This window comes from Myxocyprinus asiaticus, chromosome 8, assembly GCF_019703515.2.
Source record: "Myxocyprinus asiaticus isolate MX2 ecotype Aquarium Trade chromosome 8, UBuf_Myxa_2, whole genome shotgun sequence".
Classification (NCBI taxonomy): domain Eukaryota; kingdom Metazoa; phylum Chordata; class Actinopteri; order Cypriniformes; family Catostomidae; genus Myxocyprinus; species Myxocyprinus asiaticus.
Genome location: NC_059351.1, coordinates 4052367 through 4068627, shown reverse-complemented (window position 1 = coordinate 4068627; position 16261 = coordinate 4052367). Strand labels below are relative to the sequence as shown.

At 37.0% G+C, this 16261-nt stretch overlaps 1 protein-coding gene across 1 annotated transcript in view; it reads right to left on the bottom strand.

The window, feature by feature from the left end:
• Positions 1-5485, bottom strand: part of LOC127445079 (FERM and PDZ domain-containing protein 1-like) — a 32913-nt gene extending 27428 nt beyond the window's left edge. The window contains exon 1 of the mRNA XM_051704840.1: positions 5438-5485. The gene's annotated coding sequence lies outside the window, so the exon portion shown is untranslated. The remainder of the gene's footprint in view (positions 1-5437) is intronic.
• Positions 5486-16261: the final 10776 nt, after the last annotated feature.

Genomic DNA, 16261 nt, shown 5'->3' with positions numbered 1-16261 from the left:
AAATATTAGTAAACATGTTACAATAACTTCACCGGAAAATGTAGATATATCACGATCGGTTAACACACGAATATTGTTTGGTTCGATTCACAAGAGCAAGACAAGCAATATAAGCTTCATCTATGAAGGTAAATCTGTCGCAAAACTCGAGAGCTTGTCGATGTTTTTTTTCCGCCCAATTTGGAATGCCCAATTCCCACTACTTAGTAGGTCCTCATGGTGGCACGGTTACTCACCTCAATCCGGGTGGCGGAGGACAAGTCTCAGTTGCCTCCGCTTCTGAGACAATCAATCCGCGCATCTTATCACGTGACTCACTGTGCATGACACCGCGGAGGCTCAGCACGGGAGGCTCATGCTACTCTCCACGATCCACACACAACTTACCACATGCCCCATCGAGAGCAAGAACCCCTAATTGCGACCACGAGGCAGTTACCCCATGTGACTCTACCCTCCCTAGCAACCGGGCCAATTTGGTTGCTTAGGAGACCTGGCTGGAGTCACTCAGCATGCCCTGGATTCGAACTCATGACTCCAGGGGTGGTAGTCAGCATCAATACTCGCTGAGCTACCCAGACCCCCTGAGAACTTGTAGATTTGAATTTGAGAACTTGTTTAATAAATATGTGTATGCAAGTTGAAATTTACACTCACAGCCTAGTGTGAAAACTTACAAAAATCTGAAGTTGAATGTTACAATCCGCACTCACAGACAATAATCAAAAACCTGTATTTTCAATTAAAAGTTGCAGACAAATAGTCACAAATGTGTAAAATGGCATTCATATAAATACAATGACAGACACAAACTTGTATTGCATATTTACTTTTTGTACTTTAATTTACTTTCTTACTTTTGCAGTACAACAACAATCGGCATTTACAACCTCTCAGATCTGCAACTGTAAATGTTCAAGCCTTGACTTTTGCAACAATTTTTGCGAAAAACCTGTAGCAAAACTCACTTGTGCAATTGTAAATCCAGAAGCGAGAGAGCAGGCTGCCGGTATTGTGTGTGGGTGGGGCCAATGAGATCGTGATCAATCATAAAAGCTGGATCAACTGATGCCGGACCAATCAAAACAGATCATAGTACTTAAAGTGCACCTATTATGATTTTTAAATGTGCCTAATTTTATTTTAAAGGTCTCATAGAATAGATTTACATGCATCCAAGGTCAAAAAACACTTTAATTTGCTCATAATTTAAATTGCAGCATTACCTTTTTTCCCAGTGTCAAAAACGACTCCTTCAATGATCCGTTTTGAAGGATTCATTCTAAACTCCTCCTTTCAGAGAGCCTACTCTGCTCTGATTGGTCAGATGTCCCAGTCTGTTGTGATTGGTCTACCGCTTACAGCACGTGTTGAAAAGGAAATGCCCGCTACCATATCCGAGTTTCAGCTCTGTCTGAAAAATGTCTGTTTTACCTTACCAATTTGAGCCCGAGTCCGATAGTGATACATCGGAAGATCAAACCGAACCACCATCGCAAGCACGACGAGAACAGGACGTTTCTCAGTGGCAAGTTTATATGTAGTTTGACAATAACGTAGCAGAGGCTAACAGCTAACAGGCTAACAGCCTGCACTGTCTGTACATGTAAACAGACCAGAGGCGGGGTTTTTTGTTACCAAATTACATAGGTTAGTACAGGAAGTAAGACTGGAATTACTAATGACTCGTTTCAGGTGTTCAGAATTGGCTCTTTATTTTGGGTGTCAATAAATCCATATTTCGTGCACTTTGATTTTTGAAACTTTGCAGACTTTTTTACATTTACACACAGCTATATAACACACTACATGAAAGGTAATATTTGAAAAACCATAATAGGTGCTCTTTAATCAATGGCTATCTACATAGAAGTCAGTGTAAGTTATAATGAATCTATTTTCATATTCAACAACCCTACCAGATAACAAGTAAAGAACTTTGGATGGATGTTTATTTGTTAACTGTTTGGCAAAGTTCTTTACTTGTTATCTGGTAGGGTTGTTGAATATGAAAATAGATTCATTATAACTTACACTGACTTCTATGCAGATAGCCATTGATTAAAGAGCACCTATTATGGTTTTTCAAATATTACCTTTCATGTAGTTTGAGCAGCGATGCTGTCCTGAACTCTGTGACAGTGACTGACTGAACTGAGCAGTGTAGTTTTCCCAGCCGGAACTTGTGACAGCCAGTACTTCTTTTCTGGTTTTACTGACACAACGTTATGATGTTTGGCGATTTTGCGGTAAATCCGACCGACAGCTCAAAATACAAATAATTTTTTTAAGCTTAACCTAGTGAATTGGGGTAAGGTAAGGACATTGTTTTGAACACTGCTTTTATGTACTACTTTCATTTTTAACCAAAAAACAAAAACAAAAATCTTCCGTGGTGCAGCTTTAATATGCAGTCAACTATAAGTCCATTTGTAAGTTGATTTTATATAAAAGTGTAGCTCTGTGGTGCTTTCAAAAAATTGGCTTAACCAATGGTGTGAGTAGGGGCAGCCGCAGGACTACCTGTTAGTACAACCAAAGTCTTTCTAGCAAGTCAGTCCACTGTCGGCCATCTTTGGAACGCTCTCGGGAGACTATTTCCAGTCATGCCAGTGTAGCTCCTATCTATTTGAATGGGGGAACACCGAAATCTAAAAAACAGTTGGTCAAGATTGCTATCAAAGAACATAGTTCAAATCAGCAATTAAATTTGATAATATTGGAATCATAAATTGTGCATATTACGCTAAAACATGCAATTTTCCTGGTTTGTATAGCTAATGCGCATGCACGTTAGCGAGGTGATTGACAGGCGATGTCTGTATCTAAAAGACGATTGGCTCTTTTACCTGTAAGGCGGGACTTCCGTTCTGCATCCATTAACCATTGGGCACTAGAGCTTCTTGGTTGGCTGTTCCAATTTCTCCCATTCATTTAAATAGAAGTGGCCTGTCTCTGCTAAATAGTCTCTGGTACAACCAGGGGTAGTTTTCTAGGATCTGTTTGAACACAGTGATTCTTTTTGAAATTCTGGTTGTTGACACTAGTGGCTCAGAAATTACAAATTTTTGCTTTCTCTTCCTCAGCAACCACTTCATCTCTCTCGCTTTCTCTTCTTTTCTTCTCTCTTCAAGATGATTCAGTGCCAAAGATTGCTGAGACTTCCCTACTCAAACCTACTTTAATGACTTCCATTACTTTATCAGCACTATTATCTTTTATTCATGATATATGCTTCAGCCTTCTCTTGATCTATAGAGACCTTATGTACAGCACTTTACGCTTCTTTACGCTCCGAAATCAGGAGCCAGTAATAGACATATATTGCATACATTTAGAATACAGTAAAGACAGAGGGATTCAATTAGGAGTATTCCTTTTATCTGTGGACTGGCAGATCACTAAAATGGATCTAGGAATTAAATCTGGGTTGTACCATTGGGATAGGGGACCATATTCAATCAATTTTACAATCACATGCTAATTTCAGGTTACTGCTCTCTCTCTCTCTCACTCACTCTCTCTCTCTTTTTTCAATTAGATTAGAGGCCACTAAAGTGAGGTTTAATTCCCCCTCACACCCATGTTTCCTCATACAAAAAGCTCTGCTCATGCTCTCTCAGCAAGATAATGGCTGTGCTCTATCATTAGCATGGGCAGCTAACTTTAATGGCTAGGTTGAACAACTGAATGTAAGAATTGTCTACAATTCATTCACATGGGAGGATTACTGGCAGACTATGCTTACTATGTTATGCATCAATGACCAATGCGAAATACCTTGAAAATTTACACTCATCCAATCAGTTATAGGATCCTGACCTGTAATAACTCTTTCAGCAGGCTAAAAGCCTCTCAGATACTTCATTTATCACAACATGTCTGTCTCACAAACACCACTGACTGGCAGCGCTAAGACCAGTGTTCGAATTGAGTCAGAGCTCGCCCCCACCCCCACTCCATCCAGCTTATCATTGTCACCTTTGTAATACTCGAGTGATAGTATCTTTATCACACTATTATCTACTTTCTCTTAGGTTTCTCTAACAAAACATCAGGGCACCACAACATCACAAACATAGTTTACCCGATTCAGTTGCGCTTTTGTGCTGGAGATGGCCAACACTTGAAATAGTTTCTCTGCTGTAACTCGACAGTGTCACTGCATTGGCACTCAGCATCTCTAATGCATTAATAACATAAATGTTGGGAAAGATGATGGTATCATTGTAAAAGAGTTTTTACAGGGCGGCAGAAAAAATGTTGGTAGCCGATAAAGCACGATACTGTCTACCCCATTTGAACTGAATAATTACATCAGATGCACACACAACCAAAAATCTGTACATGAATCCTTCCAAAAATAATTCAATATATTTATATAAATGAGTCATTTTATGTTTTAATGAGTTGTAAGACAAGAGTAAGATGTAAGGTTCAAAATTATATTATGATTTTTAGAATTGAAATTGGTCACCGTGGCTGAGATTCATAGTACAGTTATAAGTAAGAAGTAGCTCATTGTTTAATTTATTATTTGAGTTATCCATGTAATAACTTCACAACTGTTTGATAATGAGTGAACATGTAGTGTCAGATAAATACAGGCAAAACTACGTGCATATTAACTGCGTGCATTCTAATTCACCCCTAGTGATGGTTTAAAAGATGGTTTAATTTTAGTACCTAAGAAGTACCAACAATCATGTATTTGCATGTTTAGAATTTCCCGACGTAAAAAATCTGGTTTGGATTATTTATGAAAAGTGGGACAGATAATGGACAATGTTGCATTGTCACCACAAGCATTCAAGAAAAAAAAATCAAGTTTTGTTTCTATTATTCTAGTTTTGGTGAAAAACCAGGGGACCCCCCCAGGTTACATTATACATTTCACCCCCCCCCCCCCCCATAACCCCCCCCCCCATGCCCCACACAAATTCGAACAGGCTAAGACTAAAGGTGTTTTCCAAACGGCATTTTTGCACCCTTGAAGGGCACTTCGCAAAGGGGACGCCACTCGTAAGGTCGTTCCAAACAAAAGTAGGAAAGTAAATTTTTTTATAAAGGGCCCTTTCAGAAGACTTTTAGCGAAGGCTACATTTAAACTGTAATGCCATGTTCCCTTTAGAGTGCCCACATCAAGAGCTCTGTCTTTCGTAGTGAGTAGGGCATAGGAATGATCACTTTTGATTGGAATTCGCCCTAAGTATTACCATGCCTAAATGCAACACACACATTAAAGACAGTTAAAGACAGACGACCCTAAGAGACTGAGATGCATTCTAATTGGATTAGGTTTGTAGAGGCTGGGACAGAGTGTTACTGCGTCACACACACTGAGCCGATCAACAAAGCATATACACACAAGAAAACACCCCACACTATGGACAGATTAGTACACACCAAAACACACGTACACACAATCCACACTTACCCTAAAGTGTGATGATATGTTGCTCCATTGAAGAGGAACTTGTCCTTGCACTGCATCACCAATTCTTTAAAGCTTTAATTTTTATCAATGATTCCTCTGTCCAACCCATCATTCTAAAGGATTTTGCAGTGCCTCAGTCCGTAAACCACTTAAAGCTATCAGCAGTTCAGTAGTTTGACAGCTAACATTACATATATTTGTTTCAATGGTCAGTCCAAAATAGCTACATGCAGTACATGTAATTTTGAAGTTTTAGTTCTTTTCATTCATGCTGCATCTATGTGGATTTCAGTTATCTGGTCCTGACATTTCACCTGCATTTAAAGACACTAGTTTTGTACTCCTAGTTTGATATGACGTCTGACATATGGCTGCAAACAGAAAGATTCAGAGTTCTTGTTCCATCTGTGATGAATTCCAGAGTGTGCAGGTTCTTTGCTTTCTTTCTGTTCCAATGGTCCATGTCCTCTCCATCAAACATGGACTCTTTTTTGCTGCCATGTTGGGAGCTCCAAGGGCGCTCAGCTCTGTCAAAGAGACACATGTATTGTTATTATTTTTCTAACATCCATCTGGTGTCTTAGTATGGGAAATTCCAGTGACACCAGCTGACAGTTTATAGCAATAACCAAGGAGTCCTGCCTCCCTGCGATAAAAGCCAATGCTATCTGCCATTTTCTCCTCATGAAGATCACTAGCAGTCTTCAGTAATGTGTGGCAAGACTTATGTCATTTAACTGTTCATTGATGAACCATACAAGGTAACATCACTACATTGTGTTTTACAGTAAGATCCTGGTTCTCTGTGAAATTGAAATATATATTACTAGATATATGCTAATTTCTCAGAGTGGCAGACTACCAAATCAGCAGACAGGAGGAAAGAGACCCCATTCCTTCCATGTGCCTGTGGCTTTAATATCTCAGTTGGAACCGTCTGTGCCTAACCATCTCCACCTGTACTGCCCTCCTCTAACAGCACCTCCCTGCCTAATCTACTTGCATTTTACTGTTTTTCAGAAGATATACAAATCTTAAGCCCTGGAAGCGAGGGCACTGAATGCAACATCTCTCCTAACAGCCTTCTGCCAGCAATGTCACCTCCATAAAAAGGAGAGTGAGGCAAGTTCTTGGCCATATGCTGAAGTCTAAAAGGGAAATAAGATATGACCTTTTTCAAGATTTGAAAATAAATAAATACAACATAACTTTTTTTCACCCAATTTGGAATGACCAATTCCCAGTGCGCTAGTGATTTGCCTCAATCCGGGTGGCAGAGGATGAATCTCAGTTGCCTCCGCTTCTGAGACCATCAACCCGCACATCTTATCACGTGGCTTGTTGAGCACGTTGCCACAGAGACATAGCGCGTGTGGAGGCTTCATGCCACCCACCGCGGCATCCACGCTCAACTCACCACGTGCCCCACCAAGAACGAACCACATTATAGTGACCACGAGGAGGTTACTCCATGTGACTCTACCCTCCCTAGCAACCGGGACAATTTGGTTGCTTAGGAGACCTGGCTGGAGTCACTCAGCACGCCCTGGGATTCAAACTAGCGAACTAGCGTACTCCAGGGGTGGTAGCCAGCATATTTTACCACTGAGCTACCCAGGCCCCAAATACAACATACATTAAATAAATTGCCACAGTAGGTTGAAATAGACCCTTCTCTTAGGTTGCAAATTGTTTAATATTCAAAGCTCTTTTACCGCAACGGAAAACTCTGTTGGCTTGTTTAATTGAAAGAGCTCTCTTACTTAAAGGCATTTGTCATATTCAAATGAGGGACGATACAAGAACTTTTTTTATTTTTTTATTTGAGCTATAGTCTAAAGAGAGACTATTTTTTGCTGTTTTGGTCAATGTATTGTACTTCTACTTCAACCCACTTATTTCCTACAACTGTATTACATGTATGTGAATGTTTTGCCAAAGCTGTAATCGCCTAATGTGCTAATCTGACAGGATACTAATAAAAGCTTTGTCTCTTTGTTTAAAAAGAAAATAAGGCACTTTCCTAATCACTGCTCATCCAGGTTCTGGTCATTTGAGGGCTAGATGCTGAACTCTGTCCTTGCAGGCTGTATGCCATAAACTGCTATATTCCTAGAGCACATTCAAAATATTGTTGTTCAACTTGTTTTTAACCTTGTTTTTCAAACCAGCCCATCTGGCACCAACAATCATCCATGCTATTATCTAATCAGCAAATCGTGTGGTAGCATTGCAGTGCATAAAATCATGCATATACGGGTCAGGAGCTTCAGTTAATGTTCACATCAACCATCAGAATGGGGAAAAAATGTGATCTCAGTGATTTAGACCGTGGCATGATTGTTGGTGCCAGATGGGCTGGTTTGAGTATTTCTGTAACTGCTGATCTCCTGGGATTTTCATGCACAACAGTCTCTAGAATTTACTCCGAATGGTGCCAAAAACAAAAAACATCCAGTGAGCGGCAGTTCTGCGGATGGAAACGACTTGTTGATGAGAGAGGTCAACAGAGAATGGCCAGACTGGTTCGAAAGTCTACAGTAACTCAGATAACCACTCTGTACAATTGTGGTGAGAAGAATAGCATATGCTATTCTGAGATGCGGGTTGGTGCTGTTTTGGTGGCACGAGAGGGGCCTACACAACATTAGGCAGGTGGTTTTAATGTTGTGGCTGATCGGTGTGTGTGTAATATATATATATATATATATATATATATATATATATATATATATATATACTGTATATATGTTAGTGCTGTCAGCATTAAAACGTTAACGCATGCAATTAATTCAAAATTATTAATGCTTTAAAATAATTTAATGCAAATACATTCATAATCCCCAAACGCTACAAATTATTGGAGCGTGATTATGTCAGTGCCGTAACTGGAAACACAGGTGATCTTGGAAGTTTATCACATTTAGGATCTACAATGGCAGAACCACCTGTACCCCTGGTAGGTGGACATGTTTAGTGGGCTATTCTCAACAAAAGGACTCCTTATTTTGATGACAAGGTCACAAAATAGTGTTATGGCAATATAGAGTGACAAAGGAAGTCAGAGAGATGGAGGGAGAGGAAGACAGAGAGAGTGAGAGTGAGAGAGAGAGAGAGTGTGTGTGAGAGAGAGAGAGAGAGAGAGAGAGAGAGAGAGTGAGAGAGTGTGTGAGAGAGAGAGAGAGAGAGTGAGAGAGAGAGAGTGTGTGAGAGAGAGAGTGAGAGAGAGAGAGAGACAGAGAGTGTGTGAGAGAGAGAGAGCTTTTCGGAGTCCCCTCTGAACATTTTCAGCTCTTGGCTGTTGAATAATTAATGCATTCAGTGCAAAAACAGAGAACACAGCTCTCTTTCTCCCTCTTATTTGCTTGTTCTCTCATTTCTTTAGTTTATCCTTCTCTTTTCCCCCATAACCAGAATCTGTCTCATCAAAATATCTCAGTGCTTCTATTTAATTTATCTCACGTTTGTCACTCTTTCTGATTCATACACATGCTATGTAGCAAAACAAGAGCTCCTGAACAAATGAGGGTACTATCAGACACAATGAACAAATGAAAAGAAAAACAGTCTTTATACATTTTCTATATGTATATATATATATATATATATATATATATATATATATATATATATATATATATATATATATATATATATATATATATATATACACACAAATCTTTATGAATTGATCTAGGATGGTTGCTTTTGATTGGTTTGTTGGACAGAGAGGTGTGACATGGTCCAGGAAAAGCATCAGCTTTTCTGCTCTCCACAAAAAAGCCAGAGATACATGTACGCGCATTCTTGATGGAGAGTTTAGCCAGATTTATTATAATAAAAAAACAATATTAATCTGTACTGAATTTTCCTTGTCTCATCGTTATTATCATTAATGAAAACTAAATGAAAGAAATTATGTTAACTGAAATAAAAACTAAAAACTGACATGATAGGAAAAAAATGAAACTAAACTAATATACATTTTCATAACTCCAAAACAAACTAAAAGTAAATAAAAATGACCTTGACTTATATTAGTTTTAGTTTTTGATACACAGTTTATTCTAGCGTAACATTCAAAACATTTACACTAGACAGACGTGGAGTGGTGGTGTCGTAGTGGACTAAAGCACTGAACTGGTAAGCAAAAGGTTGTTGGTTCAATCCCCATAACCACCACCATTGTGTCCTTGAGCAAGGCACTTAACTCCAGGTTGCTCCAGGGGGATTGTCCCTGTAATAAGGGCACTGTAAATTGCTTTGGATAAAAGCGTCAGCCAAATGCATAAATGTAAATGTATAATTTACAGTCCATCTTAATTAAACATGAAAATGCCACTAGATAGACGTAATACAAGACTGCCATGAGAAATGTATTGACATTAAACATATTTAAATGATTTTTAACCATTAAACGCATTAGCTTTGGCAGCCATTAAATACAAAATGGAAACTAAACTAAACCTAACAGACAAAGTCTGAAAACTAACGAAAATGAACAAAAACTAAATGAAACTGGAATGACAAGTTGAATATAAAATAGAAATTAAAAACTAAATTAAAAATCCAAAACTATAATAACCGTGGTTTACATACTGTAAATGAGATTGGACCAGTAAATACACCCTTCACTTACAATCTGACAAATGTGCTTGCTTCTAAAATTAGAATGCAATTACTGGCCTGTAAAAGTTAATATGAGAATTATTTTAGTTGTGCAGTGAAGACAAAGTGGAAAACTTCATAGCTGGATGACACCCTAAATGCTGGCTATAGGGAAATCAGATATACTTGTTTAGAGGCTCAAAACAACAAAAAGTATTAGTTTCCAAAGTATAATGCAGTGCGTTTGCTTATGTCAGCGTGACTGTGTGTAAACAACCTGTCTACTACACTGTAATGCTGTCTATAGTGCTGTTTCCATTAAAAGCATGTGAGAATTTCCTGATTCTGTGAAGAAACAACAACAATTGAGAGATATAGAGTGTGTTAATGGGAAAGTCTGAACATCAAGAGCACTATATTGACATGAGAATAAAGTGCTAACTAAACTCTATATAATTGTTATGGGGCTGGAACGATTAGTCGACGTTATCGACAACGTTGACAATAAAAAATTGTCGACAAAAATGTTCGTTGTCGAATAGTCATTTGATCTCATTTAATGTAACATGAGATCACATTAAACTCTAATGATGACACGCAAGAGCAGTACTTCACTGAGGAGAGGAAGAATTACACAGATCACAGTCCAGATGCTCTCTAAACTTTCCAAACAGCTTCAAGTGATGTAGATCGCAAAGTGTGAGGGAATTATACAAAAATACAAAATAAGTAAATACAGAAGCACTCTCGTTGTGGAATAAGCGGAGCCGGAGTTCTTTAAAGGAAACACCTCAGTGTTACATCTTTAATGCAATTATATTTAATGCGTTATAGCTTTATTAAAGTTCACATAATATGGAAGCAGATCATGTAAATAACTACAAACTCCGAAACTGGTGTTTCTCTGTGCGGTCAGCGCCTCTTCTATGAGTTGTGTGAAGTGTCCCGATCTAAGAGGGAGAGATTGAAACTGCACCCGACTGATGCACACTCTGTCACGGGACGCTCGTCCCTCGAGCGCACGCTTAATGCAGCTAGATTATAACGTGATGACTCGAGACTTACTGAATCATAATATATGCATCACTGTATGTTTATTATCGTGAAGAAAATTGGCAATACGCAGCTTTATTAATAAGAGAGAGTTTTTTTTTTTTTTGTGAGTTAAAGATGGATTGAAGTGAACAGAAAGGTGAGAGAGGGTAGTCTTCGCCCCATTATACACTGCAACAAAATACGTTTTTGATTTGTTTTTGTTTTGGCTTTTCCAATATAAATATCTAAAACTCCTTTAAAACAATGTACATGTACTTTAGCAGCTATACTGCAGAGGAAAAAAATTGTTATCTGAGAATGTTGAATATAATATTAAAAATATCTAAAAATCCTTTAAAAAGGATGCATTCACCTCAGAAGCAGCATATAAGATATTTAGACTTGTTTTTAGAGAATAGATCTTGGAATAAAAGTATATTTTGTCTTTACTGCATTCGCAGAAGTATAACCAAATGAAAAAATACACTTATATACAAAATACACTTATATTCAAGATACATTCTCTTAAAGCAAGTCTAAATATCTTATATTTTGCTTCAAGTAAATGTTTCTTGTTTTAAGGATTTTTAGACCATTTTAAATAGAAAACAAGATAAAAACACTTGATGATAAAAGGATTTTTTGCTGTGAATTTCTTTACTGAATTAAACTTAATAAAAAGTATTTTTTTCCTTTAATTTAGTGCAAAGTCATTTAGAGGTATTTTTAAAAGATGATTTTGTCCTCTTTATTGTTAGTAAGCACGTTTAATACAACCTTTTAAGTCAGGCACTAGCTGAATAATCGGTTAAGAGCTAACAGTTAATCATTGCAATAATCGCAGAATAGTCGAATAATCGGTCTAATAATCATTAGATTAATCAGTTATCAAAATAAGTTATTTTGTTATATTCGTTAGTTGCAGTCTTAAATTGTTACAGTAAATTCAAGTGTAGAAATTAGCTTTGCATAGTAGCAAATAGGCGTTGGTTTTAGTCAGAAAGGCCAATATCATTGTTTGTGCATATAAGTATTACTGTCTAAGGTGGTTTTCAAGCTGTGCACATTTTCTGCGGTCCAAATCCAAGTGCGATTCTTCTCAACACCCCCCGCAGCGTTGGTCTGGTTTTAGACTCAGATACGATTCTGTCTAACCCCGGTGCATTTCCGAACAACTTGCCACATCACAAACAAGCACAGTGCACATAAATAAGAACATAATGCAGGGTGCTTTATGTGTGTGTGTTTTATTAATTTGATGTCATTATGCACTCCAGAGCGAACCCTAACCCCAGTGTCTAAATTCGACTATCTGCTGCTCGGAATAAACTGCCAGTGTGAAAGGCACCTAAGTGTGAACAAAGTCATTGTCTTTGAATGGATGAGAGAGTGTTTTTTATGTAAAATGTGTGTGCTCTTTTTGTGTGTCTGTAATAGGAGCTGTCATTTGCCCTCGGGGCTTCAGTCACTCTCATATGGAGAGGGTAATCAGATCAGTTCCTGTTCAGACCACTATCTTCCTCGCCAAGAGCCAGTTAAGAGAATATTGACACAAATTGCCCATTTCGGCTGTCAGCAGCTTGCAAAATGTTGGTCCATGTCTGAAAGACAAATTTTCTATGAAAAAATAAATAAATGTGTAGTGCTGTACATGCAAGATGTTGCAATTTTTCATCATATGTTTTAAACATTAGTTTAGATGGTAATGCCTATTATTGTGTTTTAACTGATATAAGTTGTCATTGGATTGTCAGGCAGACATCTAAGAATGGTCCATTTTGGTAAGTTTACAATTACAAGGCATCAAGAATTCACAGTTTTCAGCTGCTCCTAAAAATAACAGCATAAATGAATTATGGCCCAAACGCCTGCCTGATCTCGCTCTCCATACTTGCATATGCTGACAAAATATGTAACAGTTAAACCATCAGGTTTAGTACAATGTGTGTGTTGACTAAGCAGTCAAGTGGTGGTCTATTCCTCCTGTGTGTTTGTATATAACATCACCCACCCCCCCACACACACACACACACATATACATATCCTAATTATATTTTTAACTCTGTTGTGTAATGTTTGCTATGAAAAAGTAAAACTACATCAAGTACATCAATGTACAATGTGAATGGTGAAAATAAAACGAGTCCAACAATAGATGCATCAGTCAGAATACACTAATGCCTGAATTGAATATATACACTGAATCTATCCTTTTCGGTTAACTAATAATATGAATATTTTGATACGTTAAGCATCTCTCCTGGAAGAGAGGAAAGAATTCATCTCTCACTCAAAGAAACAAGGTTATCTGGCATTCCATGAAATACTGTAAGACAAGAAGATAATATAATAATATATTGGCTATGTGTCAGAATCTTTGGATCAGATAACTTGCAGTGAAAGACAAAATAGTAATACTATAAGACCTTCTATTATTACAGTAGCCTAATAGCAATAATACCTCCATACTTCTTAGGTTTTATTAATTGGTCATGGGCAATTAAACGCTTACACGTCTTCTGTGTATATGTATGTGTGTATATATATATATATATATATATATATATATATATATATATATATATATATATATATATATATAATGTTCAGTTATGTTTGTCAAATTGAAAAGGCTCCAGCTGCACAAAACTCACTCTACATCTCATCATAATCATAATAAATACAACAATTTGTCTATATTCGCTTACAATGCGTCTTTAGAGGCGTTGCATGAAAGTACCACGCGCTAATTCCCTTTAATCTGTCAAATTCGTCTCGTCCCGTCCAAGACGCCTCACAGCGTTTATTACTAATATTTTTATGCTTTAGGCTATATCACTCACCTTACAAGAGGAGTAACACTTTCATGAACTATCCATCGCGTTGAACAAACAGAACAGTCATTGGGCCGGTAAATAAATGAATTGAAGGAGGGTTAATCCGATGGGAGTTTCTCAGCAATAAGCGCGAGATCAATCTCTCTCTCTCTCTCTCTCTCTCTCTCTCTAAATAAAATAAATAAATAAACAAACATTGAGAAAAAAACATGTTACAGTAAACATTTATTGTAGCCTAACATATAAACATAGTTTGTTTACATAAAGGTAACGAACGATTGTTCATACCAATTATGTAACAAATTGATAGCCTACATTTTCATAATGTAGATATATAGTAGAAAATTGCCTGGTGTAGCATACAAATAAAACATGCACCCGGTTTCTAAAATTCCTATATTTGCATTTTTATACATATGTAAAATATGTAAGAAATTGATTTTTCCCCACAAAAAAAGACATATAATAATAATAATAATAATAATAATAATAATAATAATAATAATAATAATAATAAATACGAATGTAATTATAGTCCCACATGAGGGTAAGTTTCTTGCTGGCATGGTGTTCAATATATATATATTTAAATGAATAGGTGAAATTAATGTTCCATTCATTAGGCTACTATGATACTTGTTAATACTTTATAAGCACTCTATTTAATAAACTAATACATACATAATACGCAATAAACTGTTAAAGGTGCTATATGTAATATTTTTACATATAATGACCATTATATGTCATTAGAGAATTAGGAAACATGCTAAGTTGAAATACTGGCTTCTCCGATAACAATGCTTTTAAGTTTCCATTCCGGGCCGGAATTTCTGTTTATGTTTTGTCCTGTGTGATCCCGCCCACTGCCCACTCACCAATAGTATTTCGACACTGTAGGGTTGCCTGCTGCGTGCTGCAGCAATGGAAGCCAGCAAACAAACTGGATCAGAGATCCCAGATTCCACCTGACCTAAAAAGCCTCGTCATCCGTCTAAAAATCCATGAGCAGAGGCGTAGTAAAACAAAAATAAATACTGGAGATGCCTTTGGAAGATGGAGACAGCTTAAAGCCCAGAAATCCTTTAAAACGGATCCTGTTGCATGTCCTCACTCTGGCAACCCGCATGAGCTTCGAGTCTGGGGCGGGGCAGACAACTCTCCAATATTTTGAATTTGGACTGCAGTACCCTTTTCAAACGCTTGTTGTCAATCTTACATATAGCACTTTTAAATGTATATTTACGTTTAGCAGGGAAATAAAATTACAGTGCAAATTATGGTTACTCCATATGTTTGTGCATCAGCATGAGACGCTGGAAATGTCCCACCCCTTACTGAAACGGAAAATATGATTGAGTAGCAAATATCCAATCGTGTCTGAAATGAACGTTTTGATTGGAAAAAATAAAATAAAATAAAATACATCCGCTCATCGGTGTTGTGGCATTGCGTTATTAGATTGAAAAAGTTCTGGGTCAAAGGCCTACTCTTTGTACTGGCGGACATACGTATCATCACTTATTTTAGGTGGGCATACACAAAATCCTAAGAAAGATAGGTGGGCATACACGGTATGCCTAAACTACACTAATGATTTTGAATAAAAAATTAACTTTAGACATGTTACCAAACGTAACAGCAAAATCAATAATAAAAACCGGTGTAAATAAACTGGCAAACGTTGAAACCATGCAAGCTCATTAATTATTCAAACACGATGCATGCTGGGAACACCAGCTTCGAAAAGTTAAGTAAAATGTACTTATTTTATTTACCAGTGAAATTTACTCAAATTAGCGAATAATTTTGACAAGGTTTTCTACTTTAGGATTGATGATGATGCATTGTAAAGATAACAAATGATCATAAATAATATTTACTTATGCGCTAGAGCATTCATTTTTACCTGTTTGAATTGACTGCGAATGTAGAATGTACATAATATTTTCAAGTTCACACTTAAATTAACTTATTAAATGTAGAAAGCACCTAATTTTTTCTGCTATATTTACTTAATCAGAAAATCTTTTTTTTTTTTTTTTCAGCGATAGGCCGAATTTGTCATTTATATTGTCATTTATATAACTTTATTAAAATATAGCACTTTAGGCTATATTTTATTCTGAACTACTATATATATATATATATATATATATATATAGTCTAAACGTCATACAAATTTTTACAATACTTGTATGTTAGTCTCTGCGTCGGTTTTTGTCTATTTCCTGCCCTTGGAGATAAATAAAGCCGTATTGCAATGGATTGTGGTTGTACTGTATTGTAGTGGATGACCTACAATCCACCAGATGGCGCTCTACTCTCCTTAACTCACAGAGAG